This window comes from Lissotriton vulgaris, unplaced genomic scaffold, assembly GCF_964263255.1.
Source record: "Lissotriton vulgaris unplaced genomic scaffold, aLisVul1.2 SCAFFOLD_1541, whole genome shotgun sequence".
Classification (NCBI taxonomy): Eukaryota; Metazoa; Chordata; class Amphibia; order Caudata; family Salamandridae; genus Lissotriton; species Lissotriton vulgaris.
In genome coordinates, this window is record NW_028245123.1 from 529,066 (window position 1) to 549,813 (window position 20,748).

The 20,748-nt window shown below is 45.7% G+C and overlaps 1 protein-coding gene and 1 long non-coding RNA gene across 2 annotated transcripts in view; one reads left to right on the forward strand and one right to left on the reverse strand.

The window, feature by feature from the left end:
* LOC147666522 (arf-GAP with Rho-GAP domain, ANK repeat and PH domain-containing protein 2-like) overlaps positions 1–20,748 on the reverse strand; it is an 81,221-nt gene that overhangs the window by 20,067 nt on the left and 40,406 nt on the right. The window lies entirely within an intron of this gene.
* Positions 28–3,103, forward strand: LOC147666523 (uncharacterized). Its single transcript, XR_015304758.1, has 3 exons — positions 28–1,111; positions 1,750–2,385; positions 2,934–3,103. It is a non-coding gene; the product is annotated as an uncharacterized LOC147666523 (long non-coding RNA).

Consider the following 20,748-nt stretch of genomic DNA (forward strand, 5'->3'; position numbering starts at 1 on the left):
CATTTTTTTGTTCATTTTAGTTTTATTCTCAAGATCATCCTTACTCATGTATGCAACAATTGTTTAGGGCACAATAAATCCATATTATCATAATTATCTATTGATCATGTACTGATTTGGGTTCCGAAATGGGGTAGGCCACTGAATTCCCCGTGAGTTGTTTGGCAGATGCATTGTTCTCCAAGCATATTTTATTCCTTGATGCGATGCCCAAGCAGACGGTTATAGAATAATTGTCTGTTTTCCCTTTCTTTGTAGAGATCACGCTATACCCACACATTCTGAGTTAGAAAAATCCGAGTGTGCTTCAAAAAAGAGGGGTAAGTAACACAATGGAGGAAAAATGCAGGGTAGTTTAAAAATGTCGATCAGGGTCAGAGTGAAATTCACTGGAATGTGAAAATGTTCGTCTCCACATGATTATATTTGAAAAAAGCTAAACATTGATGTTAAAACGTGACAAAACAAACAGAGGCTATACACATTAGGAATTTTTTAACTCTGATTCTCACTTTTATAAATGCATTTTTTTTTATTTCAGTAAATTTTTATTGAAAATTATATTTACATGGTGTGTGACATATACATGGTAAGTAATTTGAGTATGTCCACTTTGGTTTTGATTGAGGGAGCCATAAACCCTGTGGCCAGGCTTTGGAACTCCAATTGAAATGAGGCGCCTGTTATGTCGTTTATCAGTGTGCCTATAACCATTTCTTGTAAATACGAGGTTTCCATGACATAAACTGTTTAATTATGAATTAAGGAAGCATACAGTTGGTAAATCACCAAGATAGCGATGCCTTTTTCCACTGTCTGGTTCCAAAATTCATTATATGAAAAAGTTAATTGTAATACTGATAATCGTAAATACGGGATGAGGTATTTCCATGTCATTATTACTGGGCCTCTTGTAATAGGTTCCAGTTGGAACATGTAGTACATTGGGAATGCCAGCCTCTTCACAAACATCTTCATAAATTCCAGAACAACTCTGGTGATAGGACTAAACGCAGATCATTCCATTACCCTAGTTCTGCCATCTATTAGCTCACACATTTTTAGAGTTGGGTTTATAATTCCCAACTTTGGTTATAACCCTTTTCAAAAAGTAAACTTGAGGAGAGTGGTGACAATCCACAGTTCGCCTTGGTCCTTATGTCCTGGTCAGCTTTTTGCTTAGACACCATGCATGGTAGAGTGCAGATATTTTGAGCTTGTATACAGCAGTACACTTTGAATGAATATTCTCCAAAGATACAAAAAAAAGACCCACAAAAACCTCAGTTTCCAAAGAAAAACCTTTAACGCAAATATTACTATTAACCACTAGAATGAACCATGATTTAGGCCCAACAACTTTTAAAACAACTATTACTACTGAGCACTAGAATGGGCCATGATATAGAATGTAAAGCTCAACAGTGTCACACAGTGATAGGAAATACACCTTATTGTGAATAGCCTGGTGCAGAAAGGAAACACATAACACAACCCCTACTCACACAAGGTGAGGTGAAATAACATAACATATTGTAATAAACATCATACATCTTTAACATAGGACATTGAGGTAAAATGTTTTTATGTGACCACATTTTCCACCCGACACTGCTAACCATGGAATCAGGAAAAGAAAAAGAACAATCGAATACGTACGATAATGAATATATGTGTTGTAGCAAAATGACCTTGGCATTTCACTTGGTCCCATATAACTAACCTCAAACACTGATTTAAAGAGAACAGTCATAAAGCAGATGGATTATCCAGAAATGAAATGCCAAACTGGCTTTAGATCGTTTCAAGGCACAAATCAAGACTACACAGTTATAACAGAAAGGATTGGGTTTATACGTTCATCTCTAGAAGTAATCACATTAAATGGATAGGATAGGATAGGATAGGATTTGGATTTATAGAGCGCGAATTGCTGCCCGGAGGCGTCCAAGCGTCCATGGCCATTCTTGGTATAGATTGTGAAACATAAGTATATGAAATGTACTATTTTTTCTTCCGAGTTTCTTACAAAGCCCCTTAGTTAACTAATAGTGTGCCTTGCAATCTAAACCAATCAGGCAGTGAACCCGGCCTATAGCTTTGTCTAAGAAAAACAGTCATAGCCCCTTCCTCTTTGTTAGACCTGGTATCATTGGTGTGAGTCTCCCTTCCATTTTTTACTGATTGCCTCCTCTGTTTTTGATCTGTTTTGCTGGTTAGATGCTATGGCACTGTGCCACTGCTATTCAGTGCCACAGTGCAAGTGCTCCCTATAGAATATTGATGTATTGATTAGTGACTCCATGATTGGGTTATTTAATTTTCTTCTCAGACTCTAGTACAGTGGACCATGTGTGCCCATTTATGGATCTAGATTTTGAGACAGTGAGTTTGGAAACATACACTTTGAAAAGACTCAAGCATCTCTGCAAAAAATGTAAAGTTGCTACACCAGACATTTCCAAAAAGGATGACTACCAAAAGGTGCTGAGGGCCTATGTAGAAGCAAGAAATGCCCCTGAGTTGATGGTGGAGACAGTTGGGGATGCAGATGGCCAGCTGGATGGGCCAGTCTTTCCAACCAGGGGAGGGGTACCATCTCCACCTGCCAGTAGTAACTCTTCCAAAGACCTGTCCCCCAGAGAGCTGGAAGACAGGGAGAGAAATAGGGCACACAAGCTGGAGATGGCTAAGTTTAAGATGGAGGTTCGGAGGGAAATAGAGAATAACAGATTGTCCTTGGAGAGAGAGAGAATGAGAATGGAACATGAGAGGATGTTGGGGGAGTTAGAGATCAAGGCAAAGGGCTTAGAGATCAACCCTCTGGTGGAAGAGTACCATCTGTGCCTTCAGAAGGCAGGGTACATATCCCCAAGGATGTCATCAAAGATTTCCATAAGGATGAAGATATTGGGCAGTGGTTTGTAGCCTAGTGAGTGACAGAGGTTCAGAAATTGTAAGAAACAGGATCAACCACTTGTGTAGAAAATGTATCTTTCTTTTGCAGAGCTATGAAGGGGTGGGTGAAGGGTAGCAAAGTGGATATTTTTGAAGCTTTCTATGATTTGGTTGCAATGGAGCACTTGTCTGCTAACTGTTTTCCAGAGCTACGCCAGCACCTTATTGATAGCAAGTTAACTAACCCTAGGAAGCTTGCTGAGGAGGCAGACCACTGGGTCAGTACCAGGGTCCACAAGGGTCATGTGGGAGACTCAGTCAAAGTGGGGGGACAAGGGTAAACAGAGGGAGTTCCTGAAAGGGCCCCAAAGTAATTCCCAAAGGAACCAAGAGAAGAGTTCCCAGCCTCCCCCTGAGAAAAACAGAGAGTCCCTGACATGTAAACCTGTTCATAGGGGAACAGCTACATGCTTTTAGTGTAAGCAAGTGGGACACCGTTGAAGGACTGGGCTTTCCTAAGACCCAGCGGTGCCAGGGATAACACCTGAAACCTTCGTGGGTTACCTGTTCCGGCGTACAAATGACAGAGACACGGGACACTTCCTTCGGCGTCAAAGATTCGAGGTTTATTTACTGCAGGGAACACAGAAGTCACGAGAAGTACATAGCATGTATGTTCAAGGAGACTGCTTCGAATTGTATCTGTGGATCGCTCCTTTTATACAGTTTTTCGTCTTAAGATAACATGGCAAACAAAAGGTTACAATCAGATTCCCACAGTAAATTTTATAGGAGGTCGCTTTCATGTATTCAGGGCCCGGAACATAATTACAGTAACATTTGCCGGTTCCCAACTGTAAAAGTACATCTTCCCACCATTAGTGCATTCCATTCGGCTGTAAACAAATCAAGAAGGAGTCAGAAACAGGTGCAGAGGAAGACGAGGATAGCGAACAGATTGAAAAGAGTGTAAGGGGGTGCTATCAGAAAACACGATTGCAGGGATCAAAGGAGACGTGCCTAATGAATGCACAACTGAAACAATAGACCAGCACGGCAAGATGAGCCTCGAGCGGGGCCATCTGCCTTGCAGTGTCATCCCCCTCGTCATAAAGACGTCCTCAAAGGAACACCTGTCTTCCGCAAGAGTTTGGGAATCCCAGGGTCACGAAGCGGACAGTGTCCGTTCGCTGGCTACTTGAGGGCAAGAAACAAAAATGGATGCCGTATCTAAAATGGAACCCGTGGGTTCAGTTGAAGAAACCCACGAAACAGACAAACGGTTTAGGTTAGCACAGCGAAAACGCATACACCCACTAAACTCGTCATTTGCGGTTCATAGATACCAGACTCGACCATATTCGGGCGAGTCGAAAACACCACTTACAATTGTCACGGAACCTCAGACGCTCCTTTTGCCCTCATGTAGGCAAGCACTAGTCGTAATCGGAATCGATCTCGATATTCATCAGACCATCCAGATTTTGCTGCAACATTATCCTATCCATCAATGCTTCCGTGGTAACAGGTGGCCGTCTTATACACGTCGTAGCACATAGGCCACATAAGGCAGGACCACACTGCACACAAAGACAACACGTGAACAGAAATGCTACAACAACCCCAATGATCATCAGAATTTTCCAACCCCACGTCGACATCAGGCCCCAAAACCACCCGAGTAGCGTCCAATCACCTACGTCCACGTGTATGGATTCGGAGATCTTATGCAACCTCGAGATGGCTTGATAGACAGTTGGAGCGTTATCAGGAATGAAAATGCAGCAACTCGAATGCATCACCTTACATACTCCACGTCTATCTGCAAGAACAACGTCTAAAACCATACGATTTTGTAACGTCATAAGCCTGTCAGCCTGAAGCTCTGCTGTAATGTTACCAAGGGCACTTGCAGTGATATTAGCGGTCTATTCCACCACTCGAGTAAACTGTCTCAGGTTCCTACTATTGATCATAGGTCCCCAAAACGGCAAGAAACCCTTAAAGAAGACTCCTGCTTCTTGACCGGCAGTGTCCTCTTCGCTAATCACGCCTCTCACAACTCTGGTCTTAATCCGACCCAACAGTAAAGGTCGGCGGCAACAGATTCGCAATATAACATGTGCCTGAGAAGTCACGAGGCAACCATGTATATGCGCGGTCATAACAAACAAAGTAAGTACCCTTGGCAGTCAGAAGAACAGGGGAAGAAGCTGTCGGCAAAACATACGTTTCGGTACAGGCACTCCTCCCGAGCTGAACTCGCGGGCTTAGACCAAGAGCTTTCAGACAGAAATTACCGAGATGGGGTACGATCCAGATCGGAGACGAGCTTTTAAGCTGCCGATCACCCACTGACATGCTATACTCAGCCTCACTCAGATCTCTGTATGCTCGCACCTCTTCCTCTGGGATAAGCGATGCGTCGAAGATATCCCTATCTAAATCGGCAATCACTCTTGCCAAAGGCTTATGGTACGGGCCAGGACCATGATCTGCAGTGCGTGGCTCTCGATGGGGGTAGGAATCTAGTGCGCTACGAAACTTTGTTTGGAATGCTCGAGCAGAACCCTGGGAACGGTAAGGAAGGGCCAAGTACGGAATTCCCCTATCCGTGGTATGTGGCATTAACCCACACACCCAACAGTTGGTAGTGTTCATCACCAACTGATGCTGGTGAAGGAGTTGAACGAAGGAATTGTTCATAAATTCCGCACGTCTAACCTGCTCGTGTTGGGGTAAGATGTGAAAAGAATGAGGAGAAACAGTGGAAGTAGGTTTTAATTCAGAGGAAGGGGTAGGTGAAGCAGAAGGCAATAGTGATTGTATCGCATAATACACTCCACCCACCAGTAACGAGGAAACAGTTAGGAACAGTAGGAACACCTGAAACATAAAGCATTTGGTACGTAAGACCCTATGCAGTTCGGACCGTTGCGCTTGAGTCTTCTCCACTTCCAACAACTTTGAGAATGCCATCCTCTAAAACCGTCCGCAACGTTCTTGACGCACTTCGTTCTGTATAGCAATGGCCAATCCCCAGGAGTTCCCAGGAATCGACGGTCTGCGACCTAGTGTCAGGACCTACTAAACAGAAGGAAGTACCCGCACGGCCCTACGGTCAACCCGGATGTAAGGTTCTTTTAATCAAACAATATATACAAAATCTCCTAGCTGTGGAGAAAAACACACATGTGTGGAAAAGAACTCAGAATACAAACAGAAACCACAATTATTCAAAATGTTCAGGATGATAATGGGGGTAACATGAATTTCAAAAAGGAAAAAGCAAAAATCATTTATTTGTCTCTAGTATTAGAACAAAGAAAATATCTGCTTCTTCCAGGACGAGTCTGCTCTTCAAACAATTGGTCGGATGGTGGAACAGAGTCCTGTTGGTCAGACGATAGATCAGATCTTGAATTCTCCAATGACGAAGGTTCAACAGAGTTATTTGGCTGCACTGAAGTATCTCCCACAGGCTGAGAGTCACTGAACGGCACAAAGTTCGGCAAAGCTTCAGTTTCAGATGCGGCGATGCCTGCCCTCACCCACGAGTCCGCTGGTAAAGGTATCGGTACCTTTTTGGTGTGGGTGGCGTGCACCCAATGCTTGCGGCCCTCCAAACGAACAGCAGTTCTCGTGGCGAGTAGCACTTGGAAGGGTCCAATAAACCTCAGCTCAAGGTTTCGCTTTCGGCCAAAATTCCTGGTAACCACCCAATCTCCGGGTTGGAGCTGGTGGCCTAGACCCTCCGTCTGCGCAGGCAGTGCTTCAAAGACCTGTTGATGAATTAACCTCAGTTTAGCAGTCAGATCATGAAGGTAATCAATTAGCATTGGATATTCAAGATTTGTGAATGCACTGGGTCTAGGAACCCCCCAAATATTTGCAGGACGGCCGAACACAATCTCATATGGGCTGAGCCCTACTCGAGAGTGTACAGTCGCCCTAGTTGACAGAAGAGCCAGAGGCAAAGCATCGGGCCATGAGAGACCAGTCGTAGCCTGAATCTTTGCGAGTTTTAATTTTAGAGTACCATTGTACCCCTCAACCAAACCTGCTGACTGAGGATGATTGGCGCTGTGGAATTTGTGTGTAATTCCAAGGCCCTTACACACACTCTTCATCACACTCCCCACAAACTCACTTCTGTTATCAGACCATACAATCCGTGGCATTCCATACCGAGGAAAGTATTCCTTCAGTAGGACTTTCGCTGTGGACAGGGCAGTATTGTCTTTGAGAGGGTAAGCTTCAATCCATCGGGAGAATGCGCAAACCACAACTAAAACGAATTTCAGGTTATTACATCGCTCCATATGGATGAATGCCAACTGAATTACCTCAAAGGGACATGTAGGAGGAGCAAAGTGGCCAGGGGGTGTAGGAGTGCCCTTGCCCGGATTGTACATCATACATATCATGCAATTCTTGACCAATCTCTCAGCACACTTAGCGATACCATCATTCTTCCATACAGGGGACAACAACTTGCAGATACCTTTCGCGCTAATATGCGATAAACCGTGTGCCATGGTCACAACATCTAGCACATATGCATCCGGCAACATCCACCTTTGATTTTCAGACAAAGCAATCCAACAACCATTCGCATCCAACTTTCCTGTGCTCTCCTTCCACTTGGTCTTTTCAGTTTCGGTGGCCTCATTCTGAATCGCTTTCACACTTTCAACAGTGTCCTCACACATACCAGTTTCTGCAGGCCACCTTACCGAACTCGTCACATACATTCTAGTTGCAAGATTTCTCGCAGTCTCCTTAGCAATCTCATCAGCAAACGCATTGCCACGACCAACATCATCCGTCACCTTACGGTGTGCACTACATTTAATAATCGCCACCTGCTTGGGCAATGTAAGTGCGTCTAAAAGATCATTCACGAGCTGTCCGTGCTGTATTATCGTACCATGCGATGTCATAAAACCTCTCTCTCGCCACAATCGTCCAAAACTATGGGCAACACCAAAGGCATACTGGCTGTCGGTAAACACATTCACCCGCTTTCCTTTCGACAAAACACACGCTCTTGTTAAGGCAATTAATTCTGCCGCCTGTGCAGAATTCTGATTCAGTCTCGCAGTTTCCACAACCGTACTCAACGTTACCACAGCATACGCGGTCGTCACATCACCATTCGGCAACTTAAAACACGAACCGTCCACATACAAAGTGCCATCGGGTTCTTCCAATGGAGTGTTTTTTAGGTCAACACGACCCTTCGTTTCTTCCTCAGTTCGCAAATAACAATCGTGTGGTGGTACCTCGTCTGATTCCATATTGGTTGGCAACAAAGTCGCCGGATTTAGGACATTGCAGCGCTTTATTTGAATGTGACTTGCCAAAAGCGTCAACTCATAACCAGACAACCTTGCGCTCGTCAAGTGTTGGGTTTTCGTACGATTCAAGAGAGTATCAACTGCATGCGGAACCATCACCGTAAGCATATTATCCATGACCAATCCTGCAGATTGTCAGATGGACACCGCAGCTGCCGCTGTCGCTCTTAAACAACTCGGCAACGCTCTAGCTACTGGGTCCAAGGTCGAGGAAAAATATGCACATGGACGTTGCTTACCGCCAAATTGTTGCGTCAAAACACTCAACGCACAACCTTCCCTCTCATGAACATATAGTGTAAACGGCTTACTGTAGTCAGGAGTACCTAACACATGGGCCGAACACAACGCATCCCGCAATTCAGAAAAACTCTTCTGACATTCGTCCGTCCATGGCAAAGGAGTTGGAACATCCTTACACGTGAGGGCTACCAATGGCTTCGCTAGCAATGAAAAATTTGGAATCCATTGCCTGCAGTATGACGTGATACCTAGAAAGGCACGCACATCTCTCTAAGTTGTTGGCACAGTCATTCGAGCGATCGCTGCAATTCTCTCTGGGGTCAACCTTCTTCCCTCCTTTGACAATAAGTGACCTAGATAAGTTACTTCTTGGCAACAATATTGCAGTTTAGAAGGTGACACCTTGTGATGTAAGTCACAGAGATATTGCAACAAAGACACCGTAGCATTCTTGCAAATTTCTCGTGTGTCCGCAGCCACCAATAAGTCATCGACATATTGGATCAAAACCGCACCAGGCGGTAACACAAACGCATCAAGTTGACTCTTTAGGACTTGGCTGTATATCGATGGACTCTCACAATAGCCCTGAGGAGTGTTTAAACCTAAAGCTGCGGCCACCTAACGAGAAACCGAAAAGGTCCCTGCTTTCCTCAGCAATCGGAATGCTAAAGAAAGCATTCTTCAAATCGATCACTGAGAACCAAGAAGCAGATGCAGGAATCAGAGTCAGTAAAGCCGTAATGTCAGGCACCACAGGAAACTGAGGAATCACAATTTTGTTCACCTCCCGTAAATCAATGACAAAACGATAAAGAGGAGGCTTAGATGGATCAGTGCGTTTCAGAATTGGTAGCACAGGACTATTACACACATTTCCTCGAGTCTCCTCGATAACATCTTTCTCGATCAAGTCATAGATGATCGCTAACAACGCTCGCTCACCATCAAGGGAGATACGATACTGAGGAATACATGGTAATCGCACATTCGATTTCAATTGGACAACATAAGGGGAGATGTCAAGCAGGCCCACGTCATTGGGACCTGTTGCCCACAAAGATGCAGGAAGAGAACTCAATTCCGGTGGGAGCTTATCAATTTATAAGTACATAGGAGAGATTACTCTCTCACCCAATGTAAGCTTCACCCCCGCAGGAGAACAATACAAAGTCGCATACAAACGTTTCAGCAAATCCAGAACCAAAAGATTTTCACCACAACCAGTAGTCAAAATCAAAGGAGCTTTCAGCTCACGAGGCCCAATTGTAAGGGGCAAAGGGCGAGAAACTGGATTGCAAACAGGGGCGCCAGAGAATCCAACGGAAACATTTGTTAAGCCAGACAAAGGTGCGCCAGGGAGTTTCGAATGCATGATGGAACTTTTCGCTGCACCAGTGTCCAACAGAAAAGGCTCAACTACGCCCGATGTGGCAACGGCGACGTAAGGCCCTCTCTGATCAACCGGAACTGATACCACTCCCTCTCCTTGTCTATGGCTGTCCTAGTAATTACCGTCATCAGTACCTTGATCGACGTAATAATCGTCCATATTGTACTGCGTGGATCTACCTGACGATGAACCACGCTGATCAAAACAATTATTGGAATCAGAGGAATTATAAGAACGCTCATTTTGGTTCTGAGTAACACCACGACCTCTACCTCGTGAAGCCTGTTGAGGACCACTACGACCTCCTTTAGATGAATTGCCGTTATTTCGATCGCGCAAAACCGGACAATCAAATTTCAAATGACCCTCACCTCTACAATAGGCACACTGATTGTACCCAAGCATAGATCTCTGCGAAGGAGAGTCATTTCGCGACTGTGGTCTAGCTGACTGCGATTGCGATCTATTCCGTTGCTGAGAATCATTTTGATTCGAGCGCGGAGGATACGCTTGTTGCAACAGAACTTTCGTTTTGAGTTCTTTCGTCTTTTTATCTGCACAATCTTTTTCCTCCTTTTCTCTATTTTCATAATATTGAGCCGTGGCCAATATCTGAGCAGAAGTAGAAACAGCCCATGCACTTTCTGAATTTCTTAATTTATTTCTAAGGTCAGGCAACAAATTCGACACAAATTTATCCACAAACAATCTCTGACCTCCCTCAGTGCCCATATCTTGACCACTATGATCGATGAATGCCTCCTCAAATCTCGTAAAGAAATCGGAGACACTCTTGTCCTTCTTTTGCTTACAAGCAGACAATTTATCCCAGTTAACTTTCATCGCTGGCATAAGTGTCTTCATAAGGGTAATTATTCTCTGGGGAAGATCAGTAATAAACTGTTCAGGCTTTGCCCCACCAACTTGTCGCACGTCAGCCGCCGCAAGAGCAGCCTAATCACCGCCTAACTCGGCTGCATGATTTTCCTGACGAATTTTCGCCCAAATCGGTTGCGGTACGACATTGCCGAACAACATGTCGATGTTGGCAAGATTCATGATCGTAGCATCCACTAATTGGGACAATTCTTTATAGTACCCTGCAGGATTTTTGCGAGGGTCAGGCAAAGTTTGCTTAACCTGCAAAACTTCCGATCGTTTCCATGGAAGGTGTATCCACACTCTCTGGAAGTGTGGCAAAATAGCAGGATTAGCAGCAGGATTCCCTGACATCCACACGGGTGGAACTTCACGCATGGGATACTGACCAGGCGTCGACATCCATTCCTCATGTTCGTCCTTAAATAGTGCACGAGGCATCACAGTGGGACGAAAAGATAGTAGATGCTCGACAGCACGTCGAACATTGCTACCCACAATCATACCGCTCGAAAACTGAAGCTGAAGTTCAGTTACAGCGGCCAATACATCATCTGCCGCGTCAACTGATATTTCATCACGTAAGAATTTGCACATTTCTTCAAACACGAATCTCTGTGTTGGCACGTTAAATTGGGAGAAGGTATCAACAACTATGCGTGGAGGATTCTTAAGGGGATACCTAATCCAATTTTTCGCCATTTTAAATAGCGTATCACGTTCCCTACCACCAGGAAGCTGACTTCGTCTTTGGGGAGCATCAGAATCAGCAGACCCAAGAATCGGTCCAAGGGGAGAGTAAAAGTTAGCAACAATATTAGGAATACGTCGCCAAAAGACGGGGAAGAAGAGAGAAGTAAAGGGGTAACAACAAGAGGACCAAAAACAGGAGGAGCAGGAGCAGTAGGAGTAGCCACAAGAGTGGAAGTAGCGGGAACAGTAGCTTGAGAAGGTATAGCCGTTGGAGCAGTAGGGACAGGAGCAGGTAGAGGAATGGGAACAAGAGGATTCGCAAGGGCAGGACCAGGGACAGGCTGGTTAACAGCTGCTGGAACAGCAGGTTGAGGAACAGGGGGAACCACGGGAACTGTGGTATCCTGTGCATATGGAGGTAGCGACTTCAATAGATAGGACAACAAAGGGTCCTCTTCTGCTTCCTCTCCCTTCTTATCCGTACCCGTCGGTAAAACGGGATAACATTTATCCACAGTCATACGTTGTAATCTATCTAAAATTTCCTTTTCCTTCTCTTCCTTGTCTCGCTGAAACTGCTCTGCATTTCTCATCGTTGTAACGATACCTTCTCTCTTATTACGTGTAAGCTGCTTGATTTCTTTCTGCTTGGCTTCTTTACGCCACAACCGAAAGGAATCAAACATGGCCGGCCTAGCTTTCTTTTGAAACAATTTAGCTTCAAGATTATCTAGAATCGGGGTCTCAAAACTACCATGAGGTGGCCAACTAAGGACACCGTCATCTTTAGTGTAACGAACCCAACAATCATTGAATGCGATAGGACCCACACCATGGCGACTATATAATTCATAAATTGGAGTTCCAACTGGAGGTATCGGACATGAGTCCTCCAATCGGGAATCTGCACCACAACCTCTAAAGCAACTGAACAAAGTACTATGGCCAGGCATCGTGCACACTAACCGAGTTTCACAAACGTCAAGGGTTATTGGATTACAATGTCCCTGCAAAAGTGCAAAAACCCTCGTTTTTTGGCGACTGCAGACGTCAAATAGAACAACTAAGAACAAAATACGAAGAACCACAAATGCAATGGAACCATGCAACAACTAAGCACCCACAACAACTAAGGATTTAGGGAGCGACCCACAAATACTTAACTCAAAGAACAATGGCGTCACCAGGAAGGCCCGTCAATCGTCTCGCTGTACCAAGGTCTACGCCGGGCGCCAAAACAGGTCTACAGTCAGGGCAGCAGTCCGTCGCAGCCGTCAGGAGGCGGGGATCTTCGTGGGAAAAGTCTTTGGGCCACTTGTTTCGACAACAGGATCGATGAAGCGGGGTGCACCTTCCCTCAGAGATTTCACACGAAGTTCCTCACGATCGTCGGGCTTTGGAATGGTACCACTGATGCAGCCCCACATTGGGCGCCAACTGAAGGACTGGGTTTTCCTAAGACCCAGCGGTGCCAGGGATAACACCTGAAACCTTCGTGGGTTACCTGTTCCAGCGTACAAATGACAGAGACACAGGACACTTCCTTCGGCGTCAAAGATTCGAGGTTTATTTACTGCAGGGAACACAGAAGTCGCGAGAAGTACATAGCATGTATGTTCAAGGAGACTGCTTTGAATTGTATCTGTGGATCGCTCCTTTTATACAGTTTTTCATCATAAGATAACATGGCAAACAAAAGGTTACAATCCGATTCCCACAGTAAATTGTATAGGAGGTCGCTTTCATGTATTCAGGGCCCGGAACATAATTACAGTAGCATTTGCCGGTTCCCAACTGTAAAAGTACATCTTCCCACCATTAGTGCATTCCGTTCGGCTGTAAATGAATCAAGAAGGAGTCAGAAACAGGTGCAGAGGAAGACGAGGATAGCGAACAGATTGAAAAGAGTGTAAGGGGGTGCTATCAGAAAGCAAGATGAGCCTCGAGCGGGGCCATCTGCCTTGCAGTGTCATCCCCCTCGTCATAAAGACGTCCTCAAAGGAACACGTGTCTTCCGCAAGAGTTTGGGAATCCCAGGGTCACGAAGCGGACAGTGCCCGTTAGCTGGCTACTTGAGGGCGAGAAACAAAAATGGATGCCGTATCTAAAATTGAACCCGTGGGTTCAGATGAAGAAACCCACGAAACAGACAAACGGTTTAGGTTAGCACAGCGAAAACGTGTACATCCACTAAACTCGTCATTTGCGGTTCATAGATACCAGACTCGACTATATTCGGGCGAGTCGAAAACACCACTTACAATTGTCACGGAACCTCACCGTTGGTATGATCTCCAGTGTCCCCAAAAGAGTCAGTATGTGCCACCTAGGGACCACCCCATCAGATGGCCAGTGTAGCCATGGGTGGGAAGGAGATGGGTGCCCACGGTATGTGGGGTCCCTAAGAAACATCCCTTGTCTCATTAGGATACTTTGAGATGGTCCCTAAAACTCAGCTGCCTGATAACACTAAAAAGTACAAGCAGTGTGTGACCATCAATGGCATAGACTGGAGGCTCTGAGGGACACCGGGGCTAGTGTGACAGCTGTAAGTTGCCGGTTGGTGTTCGGGGAGGAAGTTAACCCATATGCATTCTTCCCTGTAGTTGCAGAGGACAACTCACAGAGCTAGTGTGAGGTGGCTAGAGTTCCCTTTGAGAGGTGGTCTCTGGTACTCTTCAAGTAGCTGTGAGGCCAGCCATGCCTGTGGATTGTCTGTTGGCCAATGATTTAGAAAACTCCCCTTGGGCTAAGGTGGAGAAAAAGGCTCATTTGGAGATGTTGGGTCTGCCTGAGTGGGCATGTGTGACCACTCGGTCTATGTCAGCCAGGAGGGGGAGTTCAAGAGATCATAGAGCCTAAAAGTATGGTCTAGGAACCAGCCTTAAAAAGAAGAGGTAAGGGGTGCAGGAAACCAGCCCTCATTGTTACCACTGCCCAGGAGGAGGCAGACCTTGAGGGTGATGGCCTGGAACCTCCAGGGGAATAAATTGCTGACCTGGGAGACCTACCTAAGCTCACCCATTGGCAGCAAGAAGGAGGACCCTCCATGGAGGAATTTTGTGTAGAATAGAGGAAGTGCCCTTTTCTTGAGGGTTTGCGGCAACAGGCCACAAACCAGGCAGCAGGTGATCGGTCTGTATCACATTGGATCTACTGGGAGAACAACCTCCTGTATAGCGAGCCTAAGGTTGCTGAGCCTGGGTCAGCCCATGTGCTGGTGGTACCCCAGCGCTTCAGAGCCTTCCTACTCGAGTTGGCTCATGATGTACCTTTGAAAGGCTTGTCACCCACCTTTATTGACCTCACATGCGGAAGATTTCAGATACTCATTGTAGGACTTGTCAAACTTGCCAGACAGGTGGGAAAAGTGGAAGGAAGCACAAGGCTCCTCTCCAACCGTTCCCTGTAGTCAGTACCCCCCTTTGAACGGGTGGGCATGGACTTTGTGGGGCCACTGGCCCCCAAGACAGCCATGGGCAACAGGTTTATACTGGTCTTGGTGGACCATACTACTTGGTACACGGAAGCCATCCCGCTCAAGACAGTGACGGCCCATGTGGTGGGACGTGCACTGATTGGGATTTTCTCCTGTGTGGGGTTCTCCAGAGAGGTGGTTTCTGACCGAGGTACTAACTTAATTTCCAGTTATATGAAGTCCCTGTGGAAGGAGTGTAGTGTTACATACAAGTTCACCACTCCTTACCACCCCCAAGGTAATGGGCTGGTTGACAGATTCAACTGGACCCTCAAATGCATGATTATGGGACTTGAGGAACCCCTGAGGCGTAAGTGGGACATCCTCTTACCATGCCTTCTTTTCGCTTACCGTGAGGTGCCACAAAAGTCCCTAGGGTTCACCCCCTTTTAACTGTTGTAAGAGGTGAGAGGACCTTTGAGTCTGGTCAAGGAAGGCTGGGAGCAATCTCCCAGGAAACCTCCCCAGGATGTATACAGTTACATGCTGGCCTTCAGGAACCAGACTCAGCAATTCAGACAGCTCGCTCAGATGAATATGGAAGCCAGTAAGGAGGACATGAAGCGGTGGTACGATCAGAATGTCACTCTGATTGAGCATCAACCTAGACAGAAAGTTTGGGTCATGGCCCCTGTAGAGCCTTGTGTGCTCCAGGACAGGTAGACCGGACCATTTGAGGTGGTGGAGCGCAAGAGTGATATCACCTATTTGTTGAACTTGCGGTCTCCAAGGAACCCTTTGCGGGTCCTGCATGTTAACCGCCTGAAGCCCCACTTAGAAAGGTCCGAAGTGGGCATGTTTCTAGCGTCAGATGATCGAATAGAGGAGGAGACAGAATCTCTTCCTGACCTCCTGTCTACAACAGAGCAAGATGGGTCCGTGGATGGTGTCAGCCTCTCTGCCACACTGACCCCTGATCAGCAGTAAGAGTGTCGGCAACTGTTGGAACACTTCTCTATTTTCCTTGGTTCCTGGTGTTACTGAGTGGTGCGTCTATGATGTGGACACTGAGGACAGCACTCCTGTGAAGCACAAGGCTTACAGAGTGACTGACAAGGTCATAGCTTACATCCGTAGAAAGTCTCCAAGATGTGTGCCTTAGGGGTGATTGAGTCCTCTAACAGTCCTTGTGCCGGCCCAGTGGTCCCAAAGGATTGCCGCGCCTGGTGCCACACCCGAACTCCGTTTCTGTGTGGACTACCGAGGACTCAATTCAGTCACCAGGACTGACGCGTACCCCCATCCCCAGAGCTGATGAGCTCATTGATTGGCTAGGGGCTGCACAGTACCTCAGCATGTTTGATTTGACATCTGGGAACTGGCAGATCGCCTTAACTGATGGGGCCAAGGAGAGGGCAGCATTCTCCACACCAGATGGGCACTACCAATTCCGGGTTATGCACTTTGGGATGAAGAATGACCCTGCCACCTTTCAGAGGTTGGTCAACGAGGTGTTGGCTGGACTGGAGGATTTCAGTGCTGCCTCCCTGGATTGTGATGTGCTTTTGTTTTCAGGATTATTCAGTTGTTCAAAATCATGTAGCAACCAAAAACAAAATATGCCCTGGGTACCTCGGTGTATTGTGCACCATTCCTGTTCGATTGTCAATTCTGTGGTTTTTTGTTTATTTATTATTTGATTCCAATTCATCCTATAAATATATTCATATTTTGCCATATGATTAACACATACTCACAAATCTGGCTGGACATTCACATCAAACTTCAGCTGTGATAATTGTACTGCACTGTATTGTATGTAGACTTCCCCTACACCACCTCTATTGAGACTGGCATTGGATGTTTGCTGAAATCTCTCCAGAGAGACAGAGAAAATTATGGTTAAGAAGCACACAGTAACTTTAGACTAAGCACCTTAAATCAGAGTTAGTCAGGAATAACAAAACTCTTACTGTTGATGGTACTTGGATGGCCCTGTCAGTGAAAACATAATGTTATGTTATGTTATCTGGAAATTGTAGAGTGCGCCACTACTCCAAAGAGTGTTTCCCGGCGCTAGGAAAAGACCACCATAACAACTAATAAACAGATACCCCGAATCACAGTGCAAGAAAATCCTCTTGCTGGAAAAGCCATGTCTTCAGATTCTGCCTAAAAGTCAGAAGGTCCGGGATCTGTCGCAGCAAGGGGGGAGGTTATTCCAGAGTCAGGATGCTCCTATCTGGAAAGATATTCCTTCTATCCGTGAGAGCCTGATCCTTGGAGTCTAGATCAGGCACTGGGTAGAAGGTCTTAAAGAGCGCTGAGGCATGTAAGGCTGAAATCTTTCCCTTAGATATGGGGCCCGATCCCATGGAAAGCCTTGAAAACCAGGACTAAGGCTTTGAAATAAATTATTTTTTGCACTGGAAGCCAGTGAAGTGAGGATAAGAGATGAGAGGTATGTGTTCTGGGCCTAGTTAGAAAAATGGCCCTGGCTGCCATATTCTGAATGATCTGCAAATGACCCAGTAAATACTCAGGGAGTCCTAAATATAAAGAATTGACGTAATCCAGTCTCGATATCACTAAGGCCTGGACAACTGTTTTACGGTGAGAGACTGGTAAAAGTGGGAGGACGTTTTTTCAGCATTTTCTAAGTCCCAAAACATGTACCTGCCACTGATTGGACTTGCACCTACATAGAGAGGGCAGAATCAATTTTCTCCACAGATTTTTCACTGTAGTGACCTCAGACAACGTGGGGGGGACATGTCTTGTGGCCACCAGGAGTGCCAGGCTTCTTGTGGGTGGGAGCCCAAAAAAATGATCTCTGATGTATCAGACTTGCATTTTAATTGATTACAGTTGAACCACAAAAAGATCTCAAAGAGGCAGTTCTTTCTACAGGTCCCATCAAAATCAGAGCCCTTCTCACACGTGAACAACAATTGAGTGTCATCTGCGTATGACACTAATATAGAGCCATTCTTCTGGAAGAAGGGGAAGAGGGGCCATGTATAAATTACACAGCTTGGGACTGAGAGTCGATCCCTGCGGGACCCCCACATTCAAGGAAGGAATGTCTTCCAAAAAAGGTGGTACCCAGACTGTTTGGGAGTGGTTACTGAGAAAGGACGTCAACCATTTCAATTCCGAGCCTCCAAACCCGCCCTCCTCAAGTCTTTGCAAAAGTCGCTTGTGAGGGACGGTATAGGAGGCCGCGGAAAGGTCGAGTAACACCAGAACTGCACTCCCGCCTCTATCTAAAGTGGCTTTAATCTCTCAGCAACCTCCAGCAGGGCAGTTTCAGTGCTGAAGTTGGCTCTAAAGCCCGATTGACTGGGGTGAAGGAGATTATTGGCCTCTGCAAAATTCGTAATGACTTCGTTCACATATTTCTCCAATACTTTGGCGAAAAAGGGCCTATAATTACTAATCACCTCAGGGTCTGCCGTAGGATTTGTTAAAAGAAGAAGGATTTTGGCACTTTTCGAAATTTGAGGCATAAGGCCCTCCCGTCACATGGTGTTTAAAATTGAATTGACAGACGCATTAATAACTTCCGCTATGGACGACAAAACTTTAGCCAGACAAGGGTCTGAGGGTGAACCAGACTTAAGATTTTTCATAAAAGAAAGAGAATGATTGAGACTGATATATGGAAATTGCATAAGACGGATGTCCCTGCTATGGCCAACTACCTCCACCTCTGAGGATTTAGTCTTAAAGGAGTCCTGAATACCTAGAATTTTTTCGTGGAAGAAGCTGGCCACCCGCTTGGTCTAGTCCCTAGTGGGGATGAACAGGCGGCTAATAGATGAAGGAGGCGAGAACCTTTTAACAATAGTGAAAAGTTCTCTGTTTTATTAGCTGCCTGTTCTATTTTGGTGGCAAGAAACAATTTTGTCTCCTCTTGAACTTTCTTATAATGTTCTTTTAGAGCTTGATTATAAATGGCTGTATCTTAAGCACTATAATGCCTTCGCCATACTCGTTCCAGATGTTTGCACGCACTTTTGCTCGTTTTTAGAGTAGGCGTAAACCAGGGAGCTGAGACTCTAGTAAATTTAGCTTCTCTCATAGTAGAGGGGACACGTTCCTGCGCCTGCTGATTTAGCCAATCTTCTAAAGAGAGTACATCCTGCTCGGGCTGGCCACTAAGATGGATAGGGTATTGACGCAGTGCACTCTGTATTGCCTCAAGTGAAATCAGGTAGAACGGTCTAAAACTACTACGGAAAATACATTTTCCAGAAGGGCACGATTTATACAGTTCCTTCCTCATGTTGCAATTTATTAAATAATGGTCCGACCACATTAAGGCAAGGTGGGTCCTCAGTTTCAATCTTCATGGAGAAGAAGACCTGGTCTAGAGTATGCCCTTTACCGTGCATGGCTAAATTAAGATATGGGATTCGGTTAAAAATGTCCAAGGATTCATACAATTTTACAGTATCTGGGTCTCAAACATTATCCATGTGGATATTAAAATCGCCCAGAACCAGGCATTGGCTGTGATTGGCAGCAATCAAAGCAGACACCTGGCCAATAGACTCAAGGATGATTCCTGATGGCCCGGAGGCGGTAAATCAGGGCCTCCCCGATTGACTGATGTGCCGAGACCGTTAAAAGGAAACCCAAACTCTCTGCACCTTCCAGATCTAGAAGTAGTAGGGGAACACAGCTGAGAGAGCTCTTAAAAATTACGGCTAAGCCGCCCCCCTACCCGTAGGACGATCTTCCCTTAAAATCAGGTACCCAAGTGGAATAGAATTAGCAATGGTAGGATTAGAGGCTTCAGTGAGCCATGTTTCTGTAAAAAAAAACGCATCTGGGTTGAGATCAACTAAAACGTTATATAGTTGAAGCTCGTGTTTCCTTACGAAGCAAATATTTATTAAAAAAGCTTTTAAATTTTTGTCAGAGTACTCCTGCAAAGACCTATGTGTGCAGACGGCAGATGTAACATCAGGTGGCCCAAGATTAGATGAAACTACACAGCTGCAGTCTTTGTAGCCGGGAGGGATCTTACTCCCAGGGACATAATAATGAGGGCTACATGGCGTACACCTGCCAATGTCAAGAAGAAGCTGGGAGCTATACCTGATCATAGGTTGATGTTCTGATAGCAGTCTAGCAGCATGCCCGGCCCCGGCCCCCTCCGGGATGCTGACGGGTGCAGATGGGCTTGTCTTTGGCGTGCCAGTGGCGCGCTCGCGCAGCGTCCCGTTTAAATAAGGCCAGCATGAGGGCAACGAAAAACAACCAGACTGCACCGTCGATGGCGGTGACGGTCAGAACTGTGCAAAAGTCAGGATTCGATTCCCCCTCCAGCTCCAGTGTGCAAAATAAAATTAAAATTCCCACACAGAATAAATCACAAGTAAAGCGAACAAATGTTAAGAGATTCTTCAGTTTTAAAAACAGGTCAAAGCACTAAGGGTACTAAGAGGCAATTAAAATTTGCAGCGAGGTAAAGTGCTAAAGTAGTCAGTATTGGGTCTCGCGCGCTCGCGCAGCATCACGTTTAAATAAGGCTAGCGTGAGGTCAACGAAAAACAACTAGACCGCACCATCTAGCAAAGATGGCGGTGGCGGTCCTGTGCAAAAGTCAGAGTTCGATTCCTCCTCCCGCTCCAGTGTGCAAAATGAAATTCCCACACAGAATAAATCACAAGTAAAGCACACAAACGTTAAGAGATTCTTTCATTTTAAAAACAGGTCAATGCACTAAGTGCACTAAGAGGCAATTAAAATTTGCAGCAAGGTACAGTGAGGTAAAGTGCTAAACTAGTCAGTATCGGGTCTCCATGTCCAAAGAGCTGAAGAGGACTTCAGTTTTTAATTAGAGGAACTGGAGG